The following is an 8555-nucleotide window of genomic DNA, read 5'->3' as shown; positions in this document are numbered from 1 at the left end:
CACCATGCCCATTTCCCCTCAGAACATCCCTTATATACTGACAAGGTGTGGCCAAGTGTCCTACAGATCTACTAACATCAAGAATCCCTTCTTTTCAGTTACTCATGTTAGACCCAGTTCTCCTGACTCTTGCATTTAACTGAGGGTCCTCCTCCTCTAATTCTCCATCGACCTCTAATACATTTAATCCCACAACTGGGGGTGCTCCAGTCTCTGATGGATCCCCAGTTTCTAATTCCCCCTCACTCTCTCAGACTCGGGTGCCAAGAACATGGGCCTAGGATACCAATATTCATCTGACTCCTGGTCCTCGAAATCCATGACCAGTTGAGCCAGACGTGGACCACTCACAACAGAGAGAAAGCGATTGGCCCAAAGTCACTCAACTGGACTTGTGTTTAAGGTGGGACAAAGATTCAGTCTCACTTCAGTTTCTAGCATGATACTTTAACTGCTACATCATACTGTCTCTGTATAATCAATATTATTTTGCTTTCCCATACTGTTGTCTCAGGAGAAACAGGTGTCTTTCTCTGAAGATGCTGAACTCCCAGTGGAGTAGCCTTTGGGCCATCATGGTGGTTCTGTTCATCCATTCAGTGGCAGGAGTGCAGAACCCCTGTGGGTGTTTCGACAAGGACACGTTTGTGAAGCAGAAGGTAAGTGAACTGTTCACCTAGGTTCCTCTTTTTTTCTTAGATGGCTGTATTTGGGAGAGATGGCACAGAACTTAAACCTTCCAATGAAAAGGTTGTGAATTAAATTCAGGTAAACCCAAGAAAATGCCTTGTTATGTTTGTATGGAATTTGTTACCAAAGAATATGTGTGATAGAGATTATTGTCCTTGATGCTCTCCAAGTTTATCTTGAAGACATTTCATTACTTGTTAATGTATGTACAGAGTAATCCTTGTTTACTAAGGTTGTGCACACAGAAACTTTTACTGAGAGTAGTTATGAGTAATTATTCAGGCACACACAGATATAGTAATGTAAGTTAAAACTTACTTTTAGAAATAGCACAACCCGATAACCAGACCAAGTCATACACATAATAGTCAGAATAACAATCCAAATAATATCTAATTATAAAGTCTTTCTTACCAGCTGTTTTCAGCATAAACAGTAAACAAAGATATAAAGCTTAAAGATAGTTTAGCTACAAGTACTGTACAACATATAGAATGCAGAGAGAATGCAGAGCCAACTAACAGAGCGAATGACAGAGAGAATAAACTATGATCTCTAGCTCCCTCTTATGGCAGTCCATCAATAAATAAATAAATAAATAAATAAACAAACAAACAAACAAACAAATAAATGCTGGTAAATCTGAAAGGGATGCCGGAAGCTTAGGATATTCAGAGGAGAAAAATATCTCTTTCTGAATGTTCTTTAAGAAGCAATTCAATTCAATTCAAACCTTTACTGTCAGAGTACAACATGTATACTATGAGATTGGCTGAGCTTTCCTTCGTGCATCCCCCCTCCCATACAATACACGTCACAGTGAAAGAGAGAAAGTCCCCATCCAAGTGAATTATGCTAACAAATCCCTGCATGGCTAAGGACCAGGTTACTTATGGGACCGTCTCCAGCTTCATGTATCTCAGCAACCAATTAGAGCCCACAGAGTCGGCCTTCTCCAAGTCCCATCAGCCAAGTAATGCTGTCTGGCGGGCCCTAGGGGAAGGGCCTTCTCTGCGGCAGCTCCGAGCCTCCAACCCCCTAGAACCAACTCCCAACTTCCAAGAGGCTTTAAAAACTCACCTTTGCCAGCAGGTAAGCTCTAACATCCTGCTCCGGCCGTCAGTATAATTGTGATGTGAATGCGTGGGGTGTATGGTTTTATGACTTGTGTTTTTTAAATCTATTTTATAATTGGGCTTTAGAACTGTTTATGTATTGTTTTTATTTATTTATTTATGTATTAATTGGATTTCTATGCTGCCCCTCTCTGAGGACTCGGGGCGGCTCACATCATATAATAAACAATATACAATATCTTGAATCCAAATAATTAATTAAAAATTTAAACATCTACTAGACTGAAATAATTACTTAATCCCAAAACAAAACTTACTTGAAAATGGAATTACACTAAATCGGTACCAATATACCCAAATCCAATCATTATGTAAAAGACAAAAACAAATTTGGATTCCAAAAAAATAATATATTAGATAAGTTTCTATTCGGCCCTACGAAAAAAACAATATCTAAAATTTACAACTATTTACTACAACAAGATACCATAGAAGAAGCAGTCAAAACCCCAATGATAGTATCGGGACAAAATTTTGGCTACACGGTTCATTTAAATGAGTGGGAAAGAATCTGGACTGTAAATTATAAATATACAATGGCAGTCACACAGAAAGAGAACCAATACAAAATGTTCTACAGATGGCATTTGCCACTCGACAGAATTGCGAAGATATATCCAAATTCGTCCCCTCTATGCTTGAAATGCAGGCAAAAGCCAGGGACTTACTACCATCTCTGGTGGACTTGTGAAATTGCTCAAATTTATTGGAAAAAGATTAAAAACATCTCAGAACAAATTACTAATCTAAACATACAACTAAAACCAGAATTCTTCCTATTAGGAATTCCCTGACAAAAATTCAAGAAAAATGATTTTTATATTATACTACATATTATAACTGCTGCAAGGACCATATATGCGCAACATTGGAAACCAAAAGGAACTCCAACCATACTAAATCTCTTGATTAAAACCATGGAATGAAGGAACAATCAATATTAATAAAAATCTTAGGATACAAGCAACAAATTACAGTCAGTCCTAAGTGGGAGGAAATGGGTGATAGGAATGATGAGAAAAAACTAGTAGAAATAGAAGTGCAGACTTAGTAAAAAGTTTTGCAGTGTTGAGGGAATTATTTATTTAGTAGAGTGATTTACAATAAAATTATTTACAGTAACATTTATTTACAATAAAATTAGAAGGGGATTTGTCCTTATCCTGCATAGAAACATTAAACACGACCTATTTGCTTTTGGTTACATACATGGCCTTGTAAATCTTCGACAAAAAGCTTGCATAGCAGAATCAGATGACAACTATGCTAAGTATCAAAATGCCACTTAAATAGTTTAGCTATTTGAAACTAGATTTTGCTCTCTCTTCCTTCCTCCCTTTCTCTTTCTCTCTTCTTCCCTCTTTCCCTTTCTCTGTTTCTTTCTCATTCTCTCTCTTTCTTCCTCCCTCTTTCTTTCTTTCTCTCTTCCTTCCTTCCATTCTCTTTTTTCTCTCATTCTCTCTCTCTCCCTCCTCTCTCTCCCTCCTTCTTTCTCTCATTGAAATGTGAGGGCAGCCCCGGACCTGCTAGGCAGCCAATGAGACCCAGAGGTTCTGTGAACAAAGAGTCAGGTGAGCAGCGGGGGGGGGGGGGAGGAAGCCCCATAGGGTCCCCACTTTTGCGCCTGCGACCTTCTCCGCCTTCTGGGAAGAATCCCAAGTTGCAGCCAGGCAGCCCGGTGGCAGAAAGGGGGGTTTGCCGATTGTTGAAAGCAAACGGGAGACTCTGGAAGCACCCGGAGGGCTGCATGTGCTTCACATAGCCCCGGAACTGCCTTTCCTGTTACAATGCATGATAAACAGAGGCAGCAAAGGCAGAGAGTGGTTGCGGAGAGGGCCTCGCGGAAGGAGGGCCAGCTGGGGGGGGGAGCCCTTTTCCGGAGCCTTCCTCTCCCAAGACCCCAATCCTGGCCCAGTGCCAAGGGAACGGAAGAAGCCCCGCGGACCCCAAAGGGTGGGAAGGAGACTCAGCTGAACTTCAGCGGGCGGGCAAGCAAAGCGGGCTGGAAATGCCTCCGCCCGGACTCTCCCAGGGGATGGACCTTTGGGCCCCTTCCGTCCCGAGGCTGGCGGGCCATGGAGGTGCTGCGGGAGGCGCTGGCGGAGCTGCAGAGCGCCAGTGGAGGCAGCGAGAAGGGCAAGATCTTCGCCCCACTCCTCCTCCCCTCGGGATTTCCTCTCTCCCTCCCCCCGGAATTTCCCTTATTCCCCCTGAAAACAGCGCGAGGGGAACTCAGCTTATCACCTCCTGCTCACCACCTGCTGGTTCCTGGCTGGGCTTGTCCAACGGCTGTTCTCTCTAGTGCCTGGGCCGGGCGGCTCAGGGGATGGCGCAACACTTTCCTCCGGCCCCAGCCAAACCCGGCCCAGCCTTCACACAGCGCGGTTTCTCGGCCAATGGTGAGACTGTCCCATCGGCAGTGCCGGAGTGGGGAGGAGGAGCTTGACTGCCCGGCAGCAGGGTTGGAATGGGAAGAAGCCAGACTGCAGCAGGTGGAAAATTATAACTGCGTGCACTTGTAAATTGCTGCGCCAAGACTCTCCATTGCCTGCGCATGTGTGCGCGCAGCTTACAGGGAACATTTGTCATGTGTTTGCTAATTGTGCTGCAACCTGATTGGCTGCATCCTATATAAGGAGGAACACCCATGACCCACTCATTGTGGTTTGTTACAGTGGTTTGTTACCGAGTGGATGGTTTGTTATAGTAGTGAGTGGTTTGTAGTTTAGTAGTTAGTGCTTAGTGGTTGCAGTGGTGGATATTATAACAGTTATATGAAAGTGTGATAGTTTATTTAAAGAAGCAATTTGATACAAGCGAAGTAAATATATTTTTACAAGAAAGCCTGCTGCTGTGTTTCATTGAAGACTTCAATTAGATATAGTGGTTAACTGTGGCTACTTGTTGGGTTAACTTCTGTGTGTGCAAAAATATCTCTGCCCAACATTCACAACCTCCGCTGGCAGGTCATTCCACTGTTTGACTGCTCTCACTGTCAGAAAGTTCTTCGTTATTTCTAGGTTTAATCTCTCTTTGGTTAGCTTCCATTCTTTGCTCCTGGTCTAGCCCTCTGGTGCCTTGGAAAACAGTATGACCCCCCCTCCTCTGAATTGAAACTTTGTATAGCAGTTTTGAAGTCAATGTCTTCCTATTTGTCCCCTCTTTTCCATTGCAGGAGTGCCTCAGGACCTGCAGAATAGGCCGCTCAAATGAGTCTCCAGTATATCCAAGAAATGGTCGCATGCAGCCTCTCTCTGTAAATCTTCAGAACAAAAGAAGGAGCCTTTCCAGTGACTCTGGAGCAGATCTCTTCTCGGCTTCTTCGGAAACTCAAGAGAGCTGGGAAGGAGACTCGGAAAGCCGCCAAGGCTCCCGTAAAAAGCAAAAAGGCAAGAGGTCCTACGCAATGGAGCACTTCCGATGGGGGAAGCCGGTGGGCAAGAAGAGGCGACCTGTCACAGCCAAGCCAACAGCCAAGCCAAACAAGGTGTAAGAGGAATCTTTGGAGAATTAAAATAAATAATAATAATAATAATAATTTATTATTAATAATAATTTATTAGATTTGTATGCCGCCCCTCTCCAAAGACTTGGGGCAGCTCACATCAATAGTGAAACAATGTAAAACAAATCCAATACTTAAAGAACATCTAAAAACCCTTATCATTAAAATAACCATACAACTCAATCATACCATACATAAACCATATTAGCAAGGGGATACCTTAGTTATCCCATGCCTGGTGACATAGGTGGGTTTTCATAAATCTACAAAAGGCAAGGAGGGTGGGGGCAGTTCTAATCTCCGGAGGGAGTTGATTCCAGAGGGCCGAGGCTGCCACAGAGAAGGGGCTTCCCCTGGGGCCTTTACAGATTGTTTAGTCGATGGGACCTGGAGAAGGCCAACTCTGTGGGACCTAATCGGCTGCTGGAATTCATGCGGCAGAAAATGGTCCCAAAGGTATTCTGGTCCGATGCCATGTAGGGCTTTACAGGTCATTACTAACACTTTGAATTGTGATCGGAAACTAATTGGTAGCCAGTGCAGTCCGCGGAGTATTGACGAGACGTGGACATACCTAGGAAGGCCACAATTGTCTTGCAGCCGCATTCTGCCTGATCTGAAGTTTCCAAACACTCTTCAGAGGTAGCCATGTAGAGAACGTTGCAGTAGTCGAACCTCGAGGTGATGAGGGCATGAGTGACTGAGTAATGACTCCCTGTCCATATAGGGTTGCAACCGGTGCACCAGATGAACCTGTGCAAACACCCTCCTCAACACAGCTGAAAGATGGTACTCTAATGTTAGCTATGGATCGAGGAAGATGCCCAAGTTGCAAACCCTCTCCAAGGGGGTCAATAATTCCACCCCCAGGGTAATGGATGGACAGATGGGATTGTCCTTGGGAGTCAAAACCCACAGCCACTCCATCTTGTCAGGGTTGGGTTTGAGTCTGTTGAAACCCATCCAGACCCTACAGCCTCCAGGCACTGGCACATCACTTCCACTGCTTTACCGACTGGACACGGGTTGGAGATGTATAACTGAGTATCATCAGCATATTGATGATACCTCACCCCATGCTCTTGGAGGATCTCACCCAATGGTTTCATGTAGATGTTAAATAGTAGGGGGGAGAGGACCGACCCTGAGGCACCCCGCAAGAAAGAGACCTAGAGGTCAACCTCTGACCACCTACTAACACCGACTGTAACCAACCGACTGACTGAAAGCTGCTGAGAGGTCAAGAAGCACCAGGACAGAGGATAAACCCCTGTCCTGGGCCTACCAAAGATCACCCAGCAGTGCAACCAAAGCAGTTTCTGTGCTGTAGCCGGGCATGAATCCTGACTGCCGAGGGCGTAGATTATTGGCCTCTTCTAACGACCTCTGGAGCTGGTGAGACACCACCTTCTCGACAACCTTCCACATAAAGGGTAGGTTGGAGAATGGATGATAATTGTTAAGAATGGCTGGGTCCAGGGAAGGCTTTTTGAGGAGGGGGTGCACAAGTGCCTCCTTGTAGGGAGCCGGAAAGGACTCCCTCCTCAAAGAAGCATTGACAATCTCCTGGACCCAGCTCCTTGTCACCTCTTTGCTGGCCAAAACCAGCCAAGAGGGACATTGATCCAGTAAACAAGTGGAACTCATAACTCCAATGGCCTTGTCCAATTCATCAGGTGTCACCAGGTCAAACTCCTCCCAGACTGATGGACAAGGACGGGCCCCAGTCATCTCGACTGACTCGTTGTCAGCCAACACTGCTATCCAATCAGAGTCAAGGTCCGTCCGAATCCTAGCAATTTTATCAACTCTCCCCTGGTTAAGAAGGGAGCAAATCACCCTAAACAGAGTGGCTGGGTGAGATTCTGCTGATGCAATCAAGGCGGCATGATACACACATCTTGCCACACTGAGTGCCACTTTGTAAGTCTTAATATGAGCTCTCACAAGTGTTCGATCGGACTCAGATTTACTTTTCCTCCATTGCTTCTCTAGACGTCTCTTTTGGCATTTCAACACCTGGAGTTCCTTGGTAAACCTAGGAGCTCTCCAGGGTCAAGTGCCACAGAGAGGTCGCAATGGCACAATCCGGTCAAGAGCCTCTGTCACAGCCTTCTTCCAGGACACAGCAAAAGACTCTCCTGAACTGTGTACAAATGAATCTGGTAGAATGTCAAGCACCCTCTGAAAGTCCTCTGGGTCCATCAGGTGTCTGGGGCAGAACCATCTGATTGGTTCCACTTCCCTGCAGGGGAGGATTGGAGCCTTGAAGTCGAGCCGTAGTAGACAATGGCCTGACCATGACAAAGGCAAAACAGCTAAGCCCCTTAGTCTCAGACTCAGTTGCTCCAAGAGAAATATCATGTCGAGTGTGTGTCCACCCCCTCATTAGTCGGACCATGAACTACTTGAATTAGGTACATGGATGTCATGGTGGACATGAACGCCTATGCTAACCCAGAGGATTCACCGAGTGATGGTAGGTTAAAGTCCCACAGGACAATAAATCCGGGGAACTCTACCGTCAACTTGGCTACCTCCTCAAGCAGCACAGGCAGGGCTGTTGACATGCAGCTGGGAGGCAGGTATGTGAGCAACAAACGCACTTGAGCTCCTAGGTCCATCTTCACCAAGAGGGACTCACAACCCGCAATCTCGGGAGCAACGAGTCTACATAGGCAAAAAGTCTCCTTGGCTATGATAGCCACTCCTCCCCCCCCTTCCCTGGGGTTGCAGCTGATGCCATACCTGAAACCTGGCTGGGCATATTTCAAAGAGATCAAATCCCGGATGAGGAGAGCTTTATTTACCACCGATCTGGCACCGAATTATCCTCAGGAGTTCAGAAGAGACCTTTCCTGGGAGATGGAACACCCCAAGCTTGACTCCCCGGGGGAAAAACAAAGCAGCAAAGCCATTAAGGTGGACAAAGAAAAGCAGCTGAGGAAAATAAAAAATGATAACACCGCCTACAAGATGTATCACTTTTGGTGAAACACCCCAGCCCTGTCCAAGAAGAAATGCTACGGTGGCTTCATGACCTCAGAGCACAGTTGCACTCCGCTAGTGACTCTTTTTTTATGAACGCCATTGTCAAATCTGCTTATAAGAAAGGCCAGTAAGGGTGAGGGAGATCAAGACCAGTTGCACCATCGTATGATAGCAATGGGGTAAAGGGTCTGGGCACAACTCACCTATGAATTTCTCTGACATATTTCATTATA

At 45.6% G+C, this 8555-nt stretch overlaps 1 pseudogene; it reads left to right on the top strand.

The window, feature by feature from the left end:
* The first annotated feature begins 533 nt into the window (after positions 1-533).
* Positions 534-8453, top strand: LOC139162004 (pro-opiomelanocortin-like; annotated as a pseudogene).
* The last annotated feature ends 102 nt before the right edge of the window (positions 8454-8555 follow it).

Source organism: Erythrolamprus reginae, chromosome 1 (assembly GCF_031021105.1).
Source record: "Erythrolamprus reginae isolate rEryReg1 chromosome 1, rEryReg1.hap1, whole genome shotgun sequence".
Lineage (NCBI taxonomy): Eukaryota > Metazoa > Chordata > Lepidosauria > Squamata > Dipsadidae > Erythrolamprus > Erythrolamprus reginae.
The sequence above is the reverse complement of the archived record's forward strand: the minus strand, read 5'-3'. Positions and strand labels throughout refer to the sequence as shown.